General features: G+C 37.6%; 1 pseudogene; it reads right to left on the minus strand.

Annotated features, from left to right (window-relative positions):
- Positions 1-15,633: 15,633 nt before the first annotated feature.
- Positions 15,634-16,565, minus strand: LOC106025029 (olfactory receptor 2L5-like; annotated as a pseudogene).
- Between the last annotated feature and the right edge of the window lie 914 nt (positions 16,566-17,479).

Below are 17,479 nucleotides of genomic sequence, written 5' to 3' on the forward strand. Positions count from 1 at the left end.
GAAAGAAAGAAAGAAAGAAAGAAAGAAAGAAATTATACCTACAGATAGAGAGTTTAATGAGTAAAATATGGGCATAATTGACCAAGATACAGAAAGAAGGCAAAAGATTACAGTTTATTAGAAATGACACAACAAAATTAACTACAATGTCAAAATATATGTCCTATGTGACGTAAGTTATTATTCTACTGAGAAAACTGCTTTTTAAACAGGAATAAAATCTGTAATGTTTTCTAATTATTGCAATAATTATTTCATCAGAATAAAGACATTCAAATTTATTAGTATTTACTCCTTTCGAAAAATACATGCACAAAATGAAATTTAAAAAAAAATCCAAAGGAGATTCTAAAGGCAATTTAGAAAACAATTGAAAATATTACGTATCAGTATTTTACAAAATGAGTAAAATAGAAGACTAGACAGAATAACTGGAAAAGACTGTGAATAGGTGATGAAAAAATAATAAAATAAAACTGTTGTAATATGCTAATTACCAGGCTTCATCCATGTCAGCACTGTTTAAATAATAATCTGAAAGATGCCCAGAAATAAAATTACACCAAGAATGTAGTTAAACATGCACTAACATACATGTGTTAGCATCTAGTACATTTTTAAAATGTCTAATTATTGGCCCTTGAAAGAGTTTTGCCCTAGGGTAAATTACAGGACATTATAGCAGTAACTCAGCATGCTGGAAGGCCAGATCCGGAATGCCTACCCTGAGGCCACTTCCTCCTTCTTCCCAGTTACAACTTTCTCCTTCCTTTCTCAGTGAGCCAAAGAAAATTGAGTCAGCTCCTAGCACATCATCAGTGCCCTCCCCAATTGCCACAGCTGGTCAAAGGTCACATATACCCCTCACTCCCATATCCAGGCAGAGGAGAAGCCAAACCCTTGCTGATTGTGAGCTCCTCTCCATGGCCTTTAAATAAAATGGCCACTTTTACCTTTTTTTTCTTTTATGTTCTGCTCCTTTATTGCAATGGAAAACTCTGACAGTCATGAGCTGTTATTACTTTCCTATCTTTTGGACAGCAATCTTGATTACAGGACAGTTTTCTTGAGAATCATTTAAATACAAAATGCATCATGGGTGCAAATCTAGCAAACACAAACACGACACCTTTTCAAAGAGTAGTTTAAAATGGTGAGCACCTAGGAAAAAAGGAAAAGCATTTTAGAAATTATTAATCTGAGAAGATAATTTCATATATTACAAAGCTGTCCTAAAAATTAGGCTTTTGTGGATTTCACATGCAAAAACCAAAAAATATATATGCAATTATAATGCCTATTGAGCATCACCCTGTAAAACTTGTTGGATGTTTGAGAACATACATAAATGAAATAAACACAGTGGCATTTCTCACTGTGTAACACCTCTTCCAGAGTTACAGAGCACATCGAGTGTTTTAGTAACCTTTTATAGGAGCCAGGTAACATGCAGGGCTGTGCTCTGGTCTTACTGTTTTCTTACAGTGAGCTTTCCTCTAAGTTCTATTGCACTAACAGTCTGGACACAAGTCAGCTGCTGGCAGTTCCAGGCTAAAACACTGTTTTCACACAGCCCAGAGCCACTGATTTCCACTAGTTTGCATTATATATACAAATATTTAACATACTTTTAAGTGCTTGGAGACTTAGGAAGATGCATTTGTCCTTCTTTCATTTGTTTATAGTATGGACAGAGCTCTTCTTTTGGAAGCTGTATGGGAGGCTAACGGAAGCAGAGTTTCCCCAACCTGTGACTCCAAATCCTAATCTCCACTAATCACAGCAAGTCTGAGTGCTGTAAAACTCAGTTCATAAGGCTGAAGAACTGAAATGCAGGCCATGCCAAATAAAATGCACCAAAAACATGGATATTTCATCTGACAGCTGAAGGAGATAAGCCAAGATGAGCCCTGAAACACCTAACAGACACTTGGTGTAGGCACTCCACTAATCCCTCACCCAAGTTTCCAAAATCCAGTTCTCTTTAGATGGAATCCTAAGAGGGTAACATAGATCAGTGTAAAAGCACTGTATTGAGCATGACATATTCACCAGAGTATTAAACACACTGAGCATTCCAGTCCCAAAAATCATAATAATATAGCTCCACTCAGTTAGGTAATGGAGTTAATACTTATATTGAGGTAAACAAATCAATACCAATATCTACTGAAACTGAATTATAAACCAAACTCAGGATATTTGTCAGGGAGAAATACAGCATTAGTAATTTTACAGACAGAAATAAATTTGAGAATGAGCTCACTACTCCTGGACCCACAAGCTAAAGCATTTCTTATTAAATAGCTTTATCAAAAGTTCATAGTTATTTTATCAAACACTTACAGTAAATTACGTTCATAGTTATTTACATAATGATGCAGCCTATTGAGATGTTAACATTATCACAGATACTTTTGCATATTTGACTCCATGCTTAGCATTAATTTAGAATTTTACTTGGGTTACAAATCCTTACAGAATGATTCAAAAAGGAGTCAACTCATTGCAGCAGATGGAAGTAGGGAAAGAGAGAATTAGAGGTGAGGGATAAATTCAGCCCAACACCAGATAACAGCAAGTAAACACCTTCATATATTTCAGCAGGTGTCACTGAGACAGTGCCTGGGTAACTTATCTTATCTGAAATTAGCCCAGATGGAGAACAAGGGCACATCAGTAAAACGCCGCAATTCACCCTCATGCACATTTGAGTAACACACACACCCTCAAGCAGTGTGAATGAGACTGGTTTCTGTTCGGTTTTCAGCATCACTCATAGGAAATTTGTTAAAGGATCTGTGAGTAATTCTGCAACTGTTTGATCAAACAGCCACTGGGTAGCTTTGCAACCCAAGCTGAGAATGAGCCTTCTCACCTCCAGAAAGCCCCGCCTTCCATCCTGAAGGATGAGAGGGGATGGAAAAATATCTTTGTCACAAGGTAAAAGGATACATAGACTGTCTTTCATTTCACTAACTAATGGATTTTTTAAATGATTTGTTATTTGTATACTCTCTTCCTTTAAAATTCTAGTATTTGCCTGCAGACATGGAGAAGTAAAAATTAAGGATTCCCTGTGACAATACTGGGAGCTAGTAATTAGAAAATCACAGTACTCCTTTCCTTCAATCAACTTTAATTAAAACTATACTATTGGTTTTTATCATAACTATCAGTGAATTATGAAGTAGATAAAACAAGATAAAAGAAATAAGGATGTTTAAAATGAGATTTCTAATAAAGAATTGCTAATATTCTAAAATCTAGAGATTTAAAACACATTTTGTAAGCAAATATACCATCATAAATTTCTAAAATTATTTTTTCCTCATAAAATAAAACTTTGATCACACAGCATCAAACCCTTCAGTGGAAAATGGAATTTCAGCAGAAATGTCCTTCCTCAGCCCATGGGAGCTTCTGCCCTCTCCCCTGAAAGGGCTGACTGCTGAGGAGGCTCAGCCTCACTGACTTTCTCTTCAGTGCCTCCTGGGAAGACCTGGGCTCCAGTGCACAAATAAGCATCTCACATCTAAAGCAGATGACGCTCTGTTAGAACTCCTGTCTGCCCTCTGGAAAGAGCATGAGGCTGAATTCAGGAGGACTGCTCAAAATGTATAGCGTGGGCAGTTTTTAACTGATGTATTTTCAAACAATAGTCCTTATTCCACCATGTATTTTAAATATGTACTTTTAGAACAAAGAGAGGATTTAATCAGAGGTAAAGAATAGTAAAGAGCATAAATGTGATATGCAATGAAATTATCTAACTCATGAGATGTCTGTGATATATATTAAAATTTTTATTCCTAAAATGAAACAAAAATCTTTTGAAATGCAGCCTGCCCTAGAAGTACAAAACCCACAACGCAATGGAGGAATTACTAATAGTTAATGGGACTCAGCTCACAGAGAGCAGGTCAGAGGATGGTATGTCTTTCAGTATAACTTGCACTGTGACAGCCAGGTGCTGTAAGGTAGAATTCAGAAACGGCACACACAGGGCTCTCCCTGCTCCGTGCTGAGCTGGGACCTATGTTATTTTCAGTAAGGTATATATTTAATCTCCATTTCCACCACAGCAACACGCATCATCTCGAAGCTCCTGTCCTTCCAGAAGCTCTCTGAGTCCACAAGCTAATATTGGAGCTGAAGACTGAGAGATGTTAGGTCTCTATTTATAGACTTCATCTTTTAAGTTCAGCCAAATAATGAACATAAGAGTTAACAAATGTAGCTAGAGCAGGAGTATAAGGCATACCTGAAACAATATGCTGTTAGCTTCCCCTCAGGACTGTATTAATATGTGGAAGACACCTCGGGGTTCAGGTTTGTAGCTGGGTGTCCCCACAAAGCCTCATTTCATCAGAGGTGGGGCTTTCCAGAGGTGGCTGGACTGTGGGGACACAGAAAATCATCTCTTCCTCCTCAGCTTGTCCATTCCCTCACTCTGCTACCAGGCCTCTCTGTGGAGCCATCCTGTCATGGATTCAGCCAAAGATTGACTCCAAGTGGGAGCTAAAACAACCTCTCCTACTTTAGGGTGTGGGTGTCAGATATTGTTCCCCAGTAATGAGAAACCAACTGACTCACTTTAGTCCTTAATGTCCAGGACAACTTCATATATAATACTGCATCAAACTGAAGTTCAAAAGCAAAACATCTAAAATTAAATTAAAAGCATTATCAGTTTAATTCTCTCAAAGTGCAGTGAACATTTCCTAGTCTTCATCACACAGGTTCTAATGAACATAGTAGTCTCTCCACACTTAGTGTTCTCATCAGAACATTGTGACAGACACCTTGGCAGCTTTTGTGTTGGCAGATTTCACGCTGCACACTCTGCAAAGGCTGAAGCAATTGTAAGCGACAGGTGGATGATTTAACAATAACAGCATGTTTAAGGACAGAGAAAAATATTATGGTCAAGGGGTCAAACTAAGACTAGAACCACAGCGTAAAATATCAGGCAGTGATGGCCTGAAATTGAAGAGGACAGTTACATGGCCTTATTACCACTCTATTTTTTCATTTATTGTACTATGCTGAGAAAGTTATCTCCCCATCAAAGGCTACTGCATGCAATGATAAAACATGTACTTACTTAACTCCACAGTTGAACATGAAAGTATCTTATTTAATTCTTAAGTTACATATTCTAACTTAAGGGAAACATTAGGAACCCATCCTTTTATAGCAAAGCTTTTGTTTTATTAGCACTGTGACAACACTTGATTTCTGTTATGGTTTATGTCAGTGACCCCCAAGCCTTGTGCAATTATAGAGGTGACCAAATCTAGCATTTGTGATTGGTTTGTTGTCCAGTGCTCTGGTTGGTGGTGTGAATGTTTCACCTGCCCAGTGGTGGAGCTCTGTGAGGGTAGGAAGAAGGTGTGTCTTTTGCTTTTGTTTTTCACTTTTGCTTTTGCTTTTTGCAGCCAGCCATGAATGGCGGCCCCACCATGCCACCCTGCTGCTTGGAGCCTGCTGAGAATGGACTAAAACCTCCAACCTGTAAGAAACAAACCTTTCCTTCTCTAACTTTGGGCAGCAGGTTTTTGTCTCAACAACAAATAAGAAATAAAACAGCTTTTCATTGATGAATGTGAAGTGCTTTTAGTGAAGTAAATCTCTTCGTTTTTCTCAGTAATGTTTCTAGGGCTTTCTAGGGCTTGCTAACGGTGTTCAAGTCCTGTATTGCTTAATACAATGTGATCCTTTGTTTTTCTTTTCTGTGAGTTTTAGCCTTATTTTACTTTTTAGGCTTATTGATGTACAATTTAATAAAAAGCATTCTATACATAAGTTTTGCAGGGTGACTTTTAGTATACAATTGTAATCAACTAACAAAATACAAACTAATATATCACCCCATAGTTACTCTGTGTGTGTGTGTGTGTGTGTGTGTGTGTGTGTGTGTGTGTGTGTGTGAGATGAACAGGTAGAGAGGCTCCCTAAGCAAGTTAGACCACACTGTACAGTCTTACTAAACAGTCATTACTGCATTTGATCTGTAGATTTCATCCTGCCCCCTGGGACTTTGAACCCTTTGATCACTATCTCCTGATTTCCCATTTCCAATGGCAACGTGTCTGTTGGACTTTAATGTATTCAGAGTTTATCACCCACCTACACATCACAATTTTATTTCTTATTTCAGTTTTGTAGTGTATAGAGGCAGCATATGAAATGTACTTTATTTAGGTCATTTTTATGGTCAAGTTTTATGTTTTGCTCTTAAATTCCTTTCTCAATAGCAAGATAAGCCTCTTTCAGCAAAATCATTAAAACTGTCTGGTTACCTAATAGCTCAGAGACAGACATTTATAGGACTGTGCTTTTTCATTTCATTCCCACAGTTGATTAGTTCAGTGAGAAAAACTCACCCCCACAACAGACACTGAGTTCTGTTTATTCCATCATTTATGGAAGAATAAATATTTCCTCAAAGTACCTACATCTCTGCACTTGAATTTAATCAAATCATCACAAATAACTGAAGTAATATGTTTCATAGTTCACTATGGGTTGTTCATATTCTGGTTTTTTCTGGCATTTATGAAATCAGTGTACTTTCGTGGAATTATATTTGCAGATCACCTCCCAGATTCCCTTCTTCAAAGTTCTAACTCCCTATAAAGATTTCCCAGAATTAAAGCTGTTCACTCAGCATTATTTTGTAAAGTAGAAGGCAATCACTATCTTGAATGTAAAAATGATTCTGTCACTGGCTCTTAAGCTTAGTCAATCTTTGGAAATATGAGGACAGGGGAAGCCATTGTGGGGTAAGCTAGGGGTGTTGCCTGGGTGCCACCCTACTCTGAGAATGTGTGTGCCGCTCCCTCTGGTGGTCTACTTGCTGGCACCAAAGTCCTGTGCTAGGCGATTCTCCATCTTGTAAGATTGATGATCTCAAGAATGGATCCCAGTTCAAAATTTTATAATCATCACTTTGGAGCCAAAACAGAGCTATTTGCTTCCTGGATCCATGCCTTTTTAGTGACCTCCAATATGATACAGAAATTTTACTTATTTAATTTTTTCATTTATAAAATTGCAAGATGAGATTCAAAGTAATGAGAGTTTTTGCTATAAAATTAACTGATCACAAATTTCTTCGAAATTTTTCAAATATCAAAGACATTAAAGATTCATCCTAAAGATTTTTTTTTAAATTTTGAAATAAGTTATAATTAGAAGTATGAATTGACTCATTACATGTTTGCCTGTTCCTTCATGGAATATATAGCTGTGTTCATTCCCGAGAGCCCATGGCACATTTCATCAGAAAGCTGTGGGGTTTTCGTGCATAGAATCGAATGCTTAAGTAGAAGTGACTGTGAGGTCACACTGCTGACTGTGTTTCTGCATCATAAGTCTGAATACAGGTTGCGCATCCACAGAGTCATTAACCAGGTAATCACTAAATTAGGGATAGCTGTATGTCTCTGCTGTGGGGGGACACCGAACAGTTTTTTAATGTTTTTGTGGCTTATATTGAAGGGACTACACAGTTGCTTCACACATGTGCTACTTAGGGTCTTTGTCTCCTAGTTTGGAGTTGAGTTTCTTGTATATTTTGGATGTTGGCTATATTGCATGAATATATTTCCTTTCTTTTCAGTCTGGGAAACTGGGCTGCCGGAGGGGTGAGTTCCTACACAACATCCTGAGTCCTGGGAGAGTTTAAGATCATCACTCTCATTGGTCAAGGACCCGCCCAGCTTCTAGTCACACTAGACTGGGCTCTGCAGGTTTCAGGCCTGCCTGGGCCATGCCCAGTGGCCTTCTTTAAATCCAGGGAACTGGGCTGCCAGTGGGGGTGAGTTTCTGCACACCAGTGGGAGTTTAAACCCGTGAGAGTTTAAAATCATCACTCCCAGTGGTCAAGGACCCAACCAACTTTCAGCCACACTAGACTAAGCATGGGATGTTTTGCAGCCCAATGACCTCTTCAATCAGAGGAGATGAGGGCACGTGAAGTAAGTTCCAGTGCTTTGGTCCTAGCCTGGGGAGAGCTTTAGACCATCATCCACAGTGGTTAGGTGCCCGCCCAGCTTCCTGGAATACTGGAACTGGCACGAGACATCCTGTGGGCTTGACTGGACCATGCTCAGCAACCTCCATTCAGTCCCAGCAGCTGAGGGCATAGGAGATGATCTCTAACACGCCCAGGGGAAGCATTGGAACAACATTTGAAACATAGAAATATATGAAAATGACAAAAGGAAAGACCAAAATGCAATCTCAAACCTCCAGTCCATCCCAAGAAAGCCTATAAGCCGTGTAACTAGAAAAAATATATGCCATACATCAAAATATCTGAAATAATAGCATAATAGCAAGTGAAATAAAGAAGCAACTCTGGGAAGCTTTAAAGGCATTCAAACTAGAAATAATCTCCTAAGTAAAAGAAGAAATGACAAAAGTAATGAAAGAGATGCTGAACACATCTAAAGAAGACACAGCTTAAGAATTAGAGGAACAAAACAAAAAGATAAAACCCCAGGATGAACAAAACAGGGAAAGAAGGGGACAACACAAATGATATCAAGAGGCTATTTACAGAAGTAATAGCTGAAAATTTCCCAAACATGAGAATGGAAACTGACATCAGGATCAGTGAAGCATATAGAACTCCAAATAGCCACAACCAAAATAAAACTACACCCAGACATATAATAATCACCATCCCAGAAATCCAACATAAGAATAGAATATTAAAAACTATTAGAGACAAAAGACAGATCACCTATGAAGAAAACCTATCAGAATCACAGCAGGCTTCTCAACACAAGGAAGTCAAGAAGAATTGGAGTGAAGTATTTCAGATCCTGAAGGAAAATGATTTCCAATCTAGACTGATGTACCCTGCAAAACTGTCCTTCAAAATCGATGGAGAAATAAGATACTTCCACAACAAAGAACAGCTGAAGAACTTCATGATCACCAGACCAACCCTGCAAAGAATACTGAAAGACAGTTTAGACACACTTAGGAAAAATCTACTAAGCAAGGCAGACAAGCAGAATGGAAAGATAAATACACAACAGCAGAAAGATAACATGTCAACAAAAAGTGAATATATAAGAGTTAGAACCATTCATGTAAATGGTCTCAATTTACCAATTAAAAGAAACACACTGGCACAATGGATCAAGAAACAACATCAACCATATGTTGTCTACAAGAAACCCATATAACTAAAAGGAAACTCACAGACTGAAAGTCAAAGGATGGAAAACAATATTTCATGCAATAGGAACCAAAAAAAAAAAAAAAAAAGCTGGGGTAGCTGTTCTGTTTGCAGACAATGTGAACTTCAAACAAAGAATGATCCTAAGAGATAAAGAAGGTCACTACATACTGGATAGCAGAAAACTTCAAGAGATAACAATCTTAAATATATATATGCACCCAATTCCAGAGCACCCAGCTATACAAAGCAAGTATTAACAGAATGAAAAATCAAATAAGCAATAACACAATTATAACAGGAGATCTTAACACACCATTGACACCAACGGACAAATCAATCAGACAGAAAATCAGCAAAGAAATAACAGAACTGGGTCACACCTGTGAACAAATGGGCTTGATAGACATATGCAGTGTTCCATCCAACAACATCAAAATATACATTCTTCTCAGTGGTACATGGGACATTCCCCAAAATAGACCATATAGTACCTTACAGAACATATTTAAATAAATGCAAAAGTGTTGAAATTATCTCATGCATGTTATCAGATCATAGCACCACGAAACTAGAAATTAATGATAAAAGAAACTGCAAAAATCCCACAAACACATGGAAACTGAATAACACACTCTTGAGCAATCAGTGGGTCACAGAGGAAATTAAACAATACCTACAAGCAAACAAAAATACAAATACAACTTACTGATATCTGTGGGATGAAATGAAAGTGGTCCTCTGAGGAAAATTTATTGCACTGAGTTCCCACATCAGGAAAACAGAACGAATATAAATAAATAAGCTGATGCTACACCTCAAACATCTAGAAAAAGAAGAGCAAGTCAAGCCCAAAGCCAAAAGAAGAGAGGAAATTATAAAAATCAGAGAAGAAACTAATGCAGTAGACACTAAGAAAACAATCCAAAGAACCAATGGATCAAAGAGTTGGTTCTTTGAAAGAATAAATAAAATTGATGAGCCCCTAGCCAACCTTATTTTAAAAAGGGAAGAAAAGCTCAAATTCATGCAATAAGGAATGAAAAAGGTGACATCATTACAGACTCTGTAGAAATACAGAAGATCATCAACACCTGATTCAAAAACCTCTACTCTCATATGTTTGATAACACAGAAGAAATGGACAGATTCCTAGAAACATATGAAGTACCAAGTTGGGTCAAGAAGATGTAAAACTGCTGAATAACCCAATTTCTATTAATGAAATAGAAAATGTAACTAAGTTCACACCTACAAAGAAGAGCCCAGGCCCAGACAGATTCACTGCGGAATTCCACAAGAAATACAACGAAGACTTAATTCCGACACTCCTCAAACTCTTCAATGAAATTGAAAGGGAAGTAATCCTTCCTAAGTCATTCCTGGAAGCAAATATTACTTAAGTACTAAAACCTGAGAAAGACACAACTAAAAAAGAGAACTACAGGCCAATCTCCCTAACGAACACAGACACAAAAATATTGGCAAAAAGGATGCATCAAATCATCAAGATTATCCACCACAACCCAGTGGGATTCATCCCAGGCATGCAGGGATGGTTCAACATATGTAAATCAATAAATGTAATCTCCATATCAATAAAGCCAAAAATAAGAATCACATAATCATTTCTATAGATGCAGAAAAAGCTTTTGATAATGTCCAACACTCAATCATGATAAGAACCTTACAGATAAGTGGAATAGATGGTCTTTACTTCAGTATGATAAAGGCCATTTATGACAAACCAATAGCCAGCATCATATTAAATGGCCAAAAACTGAAGGCCTTTACTTTAAAATCAGACACAAGGCAAGGATGTCCCTGATATAGTACTGGAAATATTAGCCAGAGGAATTAGACAAGAGATAAAGGGGTAAAGATAGGAAAAGAGTAAGTTAAATTAACATTATTTGCAGATGAGATGATACTGTACATAGAAGACCCCCAAACTCCGTCGAAAGACTCCTCGATATATAAATTCAGCAATGTAGCTGTATATAAAATTGATACTCAAAGATCAATAGCATTTCTAGACACTAACAACAAAATCACGAAGAGAGAAATAAGAGAAGCCACACCCTTCACACTAGCATCCAAAAAAATGAAACATTTAGGGGTTAGTCTCACAAAAGAAATAAAAGGTCTATGCAGGGAAAATTATAATACACTGAAAAAAGAAATTAAAGAGGATCTCAGAAATTGAAAAGACATCCCTTGTTCATGGATAGGAAGCATAAATATTGTGAAAATGACCATTCTCCCAAAATTGTTATACAGATTCAATGCAACCCCAATGAAAATACAATCAACATACCTCATAGATCTAGAGAAAACACTCCTAAAATTCATGTGGAGCCCTAATAGACTTCGAATAGCAAAGAGAATTGTAAGCAGCAAAGGCAAGGCAGAAGGCATCACAATCTCTGACTTGAAGTTATACTACAAAGCAACTGTAATAAAATCAACTTGGTACTGGAATAAAAACAGATCTGAAGACCAGTGGAATAGATTAGAAGATAAAACCACAACTACAAACATACTCAACCAGCTTATCTTTGATAAAGGGGCCAAACATGTTCACTGGAAGAATGGCACTCTCCTTATAATAACTGGTGCTGGAAAAACTGGTTCTCCATACACCGAAAACTAAAACTGGACCCATACCTATGACTGTGTACTAAACTAAAATCTAAATGGATCAAAGATCTGAATATTAAAACAGGATCACTAAATCTGTTGGAAGACAAATTGGGTAAAAATCTTGAAGACATAGGGGTAGGTAGAGAATTCATGAATAGGAATCAAATTGCACGGGAAATACTTCCCAGAATCAATAACTGGGATCACTTCTTAATAAAAAGTTTCCGCGTGTCAAAAGAAATCTCCAGCATAGTGAAAACAAAACCCACCAATTTGGAAAAAATTTTAGTGAACAGTCTCCTAGACAAAAGTTTTCTGAATAAAACATATAATTTTTTAAAAATCAGACTCCCAAAATTCAAAGACCCAACCTAAAAAATGGGCATCTGAGATGAATACACAGTTCTCAGATGAAGAAATACTAATGGTAAATAAATACATGAAAAAATGTTCAGCTTCATTAGTCATTAGAGAAATGCAAATTAAAACAACATTGAGATTCCATCTCACTCCAGAAAGAATGGCCACGATCGAGAAAACTACCAACAACAGATGCTGGAGAGGCTGTGGGGAAAAAGGAACTCTCCTGCACTGCTGGTGGGAGTGTAGACTGGTACAACCTTTGTGGAGGTCAGTCTGGAGATTTCTCAAAAAGCTGGGATTGGAAGTTCCATTTTTTCCAGGTATTCCACTTCTAGGCATATTCCCAGAAGAACTGAAAACATCATACCACAGTGTGTCCATGTTTATAGCAGCACAATTTGTAATAGCCAGATCTTGGAAACAACCTAAGTATCCAACAACTGAGGAATGGACAAAAAAGTTGTGGTATTTTTATACAATGGAATACTACTCAGCTATAATGAATGATCACATTGAGATATTTATGAATAAATGGATGCAACTTGAGACCATATTCATAAGCGAAATAAATCAAACTCACATGTATAAATACCGTGTGGTCTCCCTAGTGTAACAAATGGTAAGAGTACATAAGAGTTTATGGTAATCATGATCACCCATTATATTGCTTTGAAACCTTATAGTGTTCCATTCATTCATTGGAATGGTTTTATCCTGGGTTGTTTGATTTTATTATCTGTGATAGTATGAACAGCTATTTTGAAGAAAACAAGACACTATAATAGCCAGTGCTGATTTAATATCATCTTACTCTGAAGTCCTACCATGCTTTTGTTCTTCTGTTTCCATTGGTTCAATCATGTTGTATCTTATTTGATTTTATTATGTTTGGCAATATAAACAAATTTTTTATAGACAATGAGATAATATAGGAACCATTGTTCATTTTTCTGTTACATGGTTCTGAATGCCCTGTAATACTTTCATTCTCTTTAATGGTTTTGTATTTTTTTATGTTTGATATTATTGTTCATGAAGGTATGCTCAACTATTTCAAGGAAAGACATTGTGGTAGCTTCTGTTATATCGGGTTGTCTTATGGTGAAATAGTGTTGCATAAATTGTTCTGTTCTGATCTGCTTTGTTATGCCCTTTTATATTAATCTCTTTAAAAAAATAAAAAATATTTCCCCTCAATCCATAGGTTGTCTGTTCCCTCTTATGTACAGAAGTTTTTAATTTAATACTTGTCATGCAAGTCATGCAAGCATGCTTTTTGCTTTGGTTGTTTTCTGCTTTGTGATCAATTTATCATGAGACAGATATCAAGGAGATTTAACTATGATTTTCTTCTACTAGTTTTGTAGTTCAAAAATTTCAAAAGATTTTTTATCCATCTGAAATGAGTTTTTCATATGGCATGATATACGTGACTAATTTCATTTTATCTGCATACATATATCTTTCATCCCCAGCATTTTTATTGAAGATACTGTTCCCATTGTGAAGAATGACATATTTGATTAAATCTATGTGAAATATCTGATGCAGGCTATAAAGTGACTGACGTTTTTATTTCTAAAGTTACTGATTATTTAATTTCAAAAATTGACAATAGAATAATTAAGCTATTGCTTATCTAAAGGAGAAAAAAGACAAACAAGGGACATTTCCTAAGGGCATGTACAGGAAGCATTGCTCCTGCAATTGTCTGGTAGAAGGATTTTGAATTATTTCATCTCCTTAGTTCAGTAGTAGTGTGTGGTCCTGATATCTGGACAGAAGAGATCCATCATATAATCATGCACAGTTTTTTCTCTTCATCATTTCCTGGTGATATTTTGAGGCAACTAAGAGGTTACTATGAAAGGTAAAAATTCTGTATATGGTACCTCTGGAAATAACAGACAAGTTGACCTGGGCTTCGCACTTTTTAGGTGATTAATCATTTTATTCGGTGTAATCAGTTTTGCTTTAGGAACACACCTAAAATTAAAATGGGAGAATAATTAAATAAATCTCTGACACAGCATAAGTGTAAACAATATGGAGTAATGTTCTTCAAGTCCACTTAGATGTCCTCACCAAAGAGCATGGGAGGCGCTGTCACTCTGAGAGTGCTGTGCAGGAGGGAGGACGGGGACCTCACCTTCCACACTGTGACTGCACAGTGACCACGGAGAGGCAGGGGTTTGGGCTCATACTGGAAGACACCAGGAGTGAGAACTTACATGAAATGCCACTGCTGCTCTCAGTGTTGTCCGAATATCTTTGTTCAGCCCACAGGAATTATTTACTGCATCACACAGCACTGTAGATTAACACTCATATTCACCCACTTGGAAAATAAATCCCCATTCCACGTTTTAAGAGGCAGACTCAATAGCCAAATGCTTATTTCCTTCAATGGCACATGCTTATGGGGTTAGACACTCAAGAGGCTGAGGCAGAAGGACTGCTCCAGCCCAGGAGTTATTGGATACCCCAGGCAGCACTGTGGTACATCACTCAGAAACAATATGAAAGACATGTGACATAGAGAAAAACTGTGTTTTTACACAGATTAAAATGGATATGGATGGATTTGTGTTTTATGAAAGCGCATACATTTACAAAGTCATATTTCATGAAGAATCAAGAGTACACAGATAATTTTTTTCATGTGTCATATACCATTTTAAAGTACTGATAATGAAAATGCACTGTGTTTTCAGGGGAATTTTATGAGCTGATGGTAAATATTACTTAGAGTTGCAATGTCTGAGCACACAGAGCCTGCAGGTGGGCAGACCCTGGTGTAGGAAGTGATAACAGAGCTCAGCTGGTTTCAATGCTCTGTGCTGTGACAATCAGTTAATGTAAGACTGCAATGTATAAATGTAGTGGGGAACGTAGAATTGAGGATGTGGATTCAGGAAAATTTCCTTTATATATTCCTAGTGAACCCGAGAAAAACGGAGTAACAGTATTTACCCTGTCACACACATTTGGGTAGGTCAGGATGTCTGCTAGTCCAAATGTAAGAAAAGTAGCAAGGACAGTGGGATGAATGTGTTCAAATGACTGTATTTTGAGGGGGATTCATGGCAATGTGTCTGTTACTGTAACTTTTAAAGTTAAAGGCATCAACAAAGGTTTTGATCACATAGCATATACTAAGTGACTGAAAATTTTTCTGCATTTTTCATTTTAGTTTCCTTATTATAATAAAATACTATTTTCAGATTGATGAAAAATACAAGCCTATTATTTTTTTGGAAAAGAAAGTCAAAGAAAAATTCAATGTACACACTCAAACACATAATTATCATCATGTCATGTATTTAAATATCTTAGATATTAATTGTATTTTCCAAGATCTCAGCACTGAATATTTTTCACTGTTGAGAACAGTGACTCCTAACTACACAGCACGGTGAAATGGAAAGTTATCTACAGTTCATGGAGCAGAATGTCCCTCTTGCTCTTCCCAAAGCCCCCAGAACCTCCTCATTCCTCAGGCTGTAGATCCCAGGGTTAAGCATTGGGGTGAGGATGGTGTAGAAGACAGCCATCTCCTCTGCTGGAGATGGGAGGAACTTTGGACAGAGATAAGTGTAAGCAGATGGTACAATGTAAAAAGTCACCACAATGAGATGGGAGCTGCAGGTGGAATAGGCCTTCTTCCTGCCTTCCTCATTGCTCAGGCAGTAGACAGCAAGGAGAACTTTCCCATAGAAAACACAATGATGATGAAAAGGGAACAGGAGAAATATGGTGGTGCTGAGGAACACAGTGTACTCATGAACGCTGGTGCCCCCACAAGCCAGGGACAGCATGGCTAGGCCATCAAAGAAGAAATAATTGATGGTCCTGGACCTGCAGTAGGAGATCCGGAGGATATATGTTGTGTGAGCACAGGCATTAATAGCACCTGCTACCCAGGATCCCAGGAGCATCAGCACACACACTCTTCTGTTCATGTGGATGGGGTAGTACAGAGGAAAGCAAATAGCCACATGGTCATAGGCCATGGACATCAGGATGAGTGCTTCTGCACCTGCTAAAGTCACAAAGAAGAAAGCCTGGATCCTACACACAATGAAGGAGATGGACTTATATCCAGATAGAAAACCAGAAGCCATCTTGGGGACAGTGGTGCAGATGCACATAAGGTCTATGAAGGAGAGCTAACTGAGCAGGACATACATGGGAGTGTGGAGGTGGATATCCAAGAGGATGAGCAGAACCATGGCCAGGTTGCCAGCCAGGGCCATTATGAAGATGGGGATGATGAGCATGAAGAGGACAAGGCCAACCCTTGAGGAGGGAACAGGCCCAGTAGGATGAAGTCAGCAGAAGTCAGATTGTAATTTTCCATTTTGATTTTGTATGATTTTTCCTAAAGATGGTCACAACAGCAAACATTTACAGATCATTATGAAATCTGACAAATTCTGAAGTGTAATCAGCTTGTGTTTTATTCACAAATTATGCATGAGAAACTTTATAGTGCCTGAATTTCTTCAAAGAAGTCATTCAAGTTGAAAAACGGCACACTGAAAGAAGCTCAGGACCACTAATTATTAGGGAACCGTAAAACAAAATCACAGTAAAACACCACTGCACATTCAGCAGGAAAGCTTTCATCGAAAGACCAAACAATGTGCATGTTGCATTTTGTTTTGTACCAGGGATTGAACTCATGACCTTGTGTTTGCCAGGCAGGCACTTAGGCCACTGAGCCAAATCCCCAGCCCTAACAATCTATATTTTGATTAAAGTATTGAGAAATTGAAAATTTGCATTTTCATGAGAAATGGAGTTTATACTGACAGGATGGAAAATAATACAGTAATTGTTCAAAACAAATGGTCAAAATTAGAACGTGGTAGAGAGATTCCACATTTGAATATGCACTGTGTTGTTTTCATAGTCATTTTGAAACAAGTGTAATTCCAATTGTCCATCAGGGAGAAACAATTTAGTTGAATCCATAAACAAGATGAGGTATGCAGATTCACCTTAGCACATTCAGTTTTTAGGTGGAAAGGAATACTGACACAAGCTACAACATGGATAAATTCTGATGACCTTGTACAAAGTGAAACAAGCCAACCACAAGAAGCCAAATACTGTATGAATCCCCTTCTGTGCATTACTCACCATGATCAAAATCATAGTGACAGAGAGTGGAGAGGTGAATATCGAGGGCTGGGTCCACAGCAGGAGGGGAGTGGTTGTGTACATAGCTTTTGTTCAGAGAGATGGACTAGTTCTGGAGACGCCCAGTAT

Source organism: Cavia porcellus, unplaced genomic scaffold (assembly GCF_034190915.1).
Source record: "Cavia porcellus strain 051 isolate PalLab524CR breed Dunkin Hartley unplaced genomic scaffold, mCavPor4.1 scaffold_22, whole genome shotgun sequence".
Taxonomy (NCBI): Eukaryota; Metazoa; Chordata; class Mammalia; order Rodentia; family Caviidae; genus Cavia; species Cavia porcellus.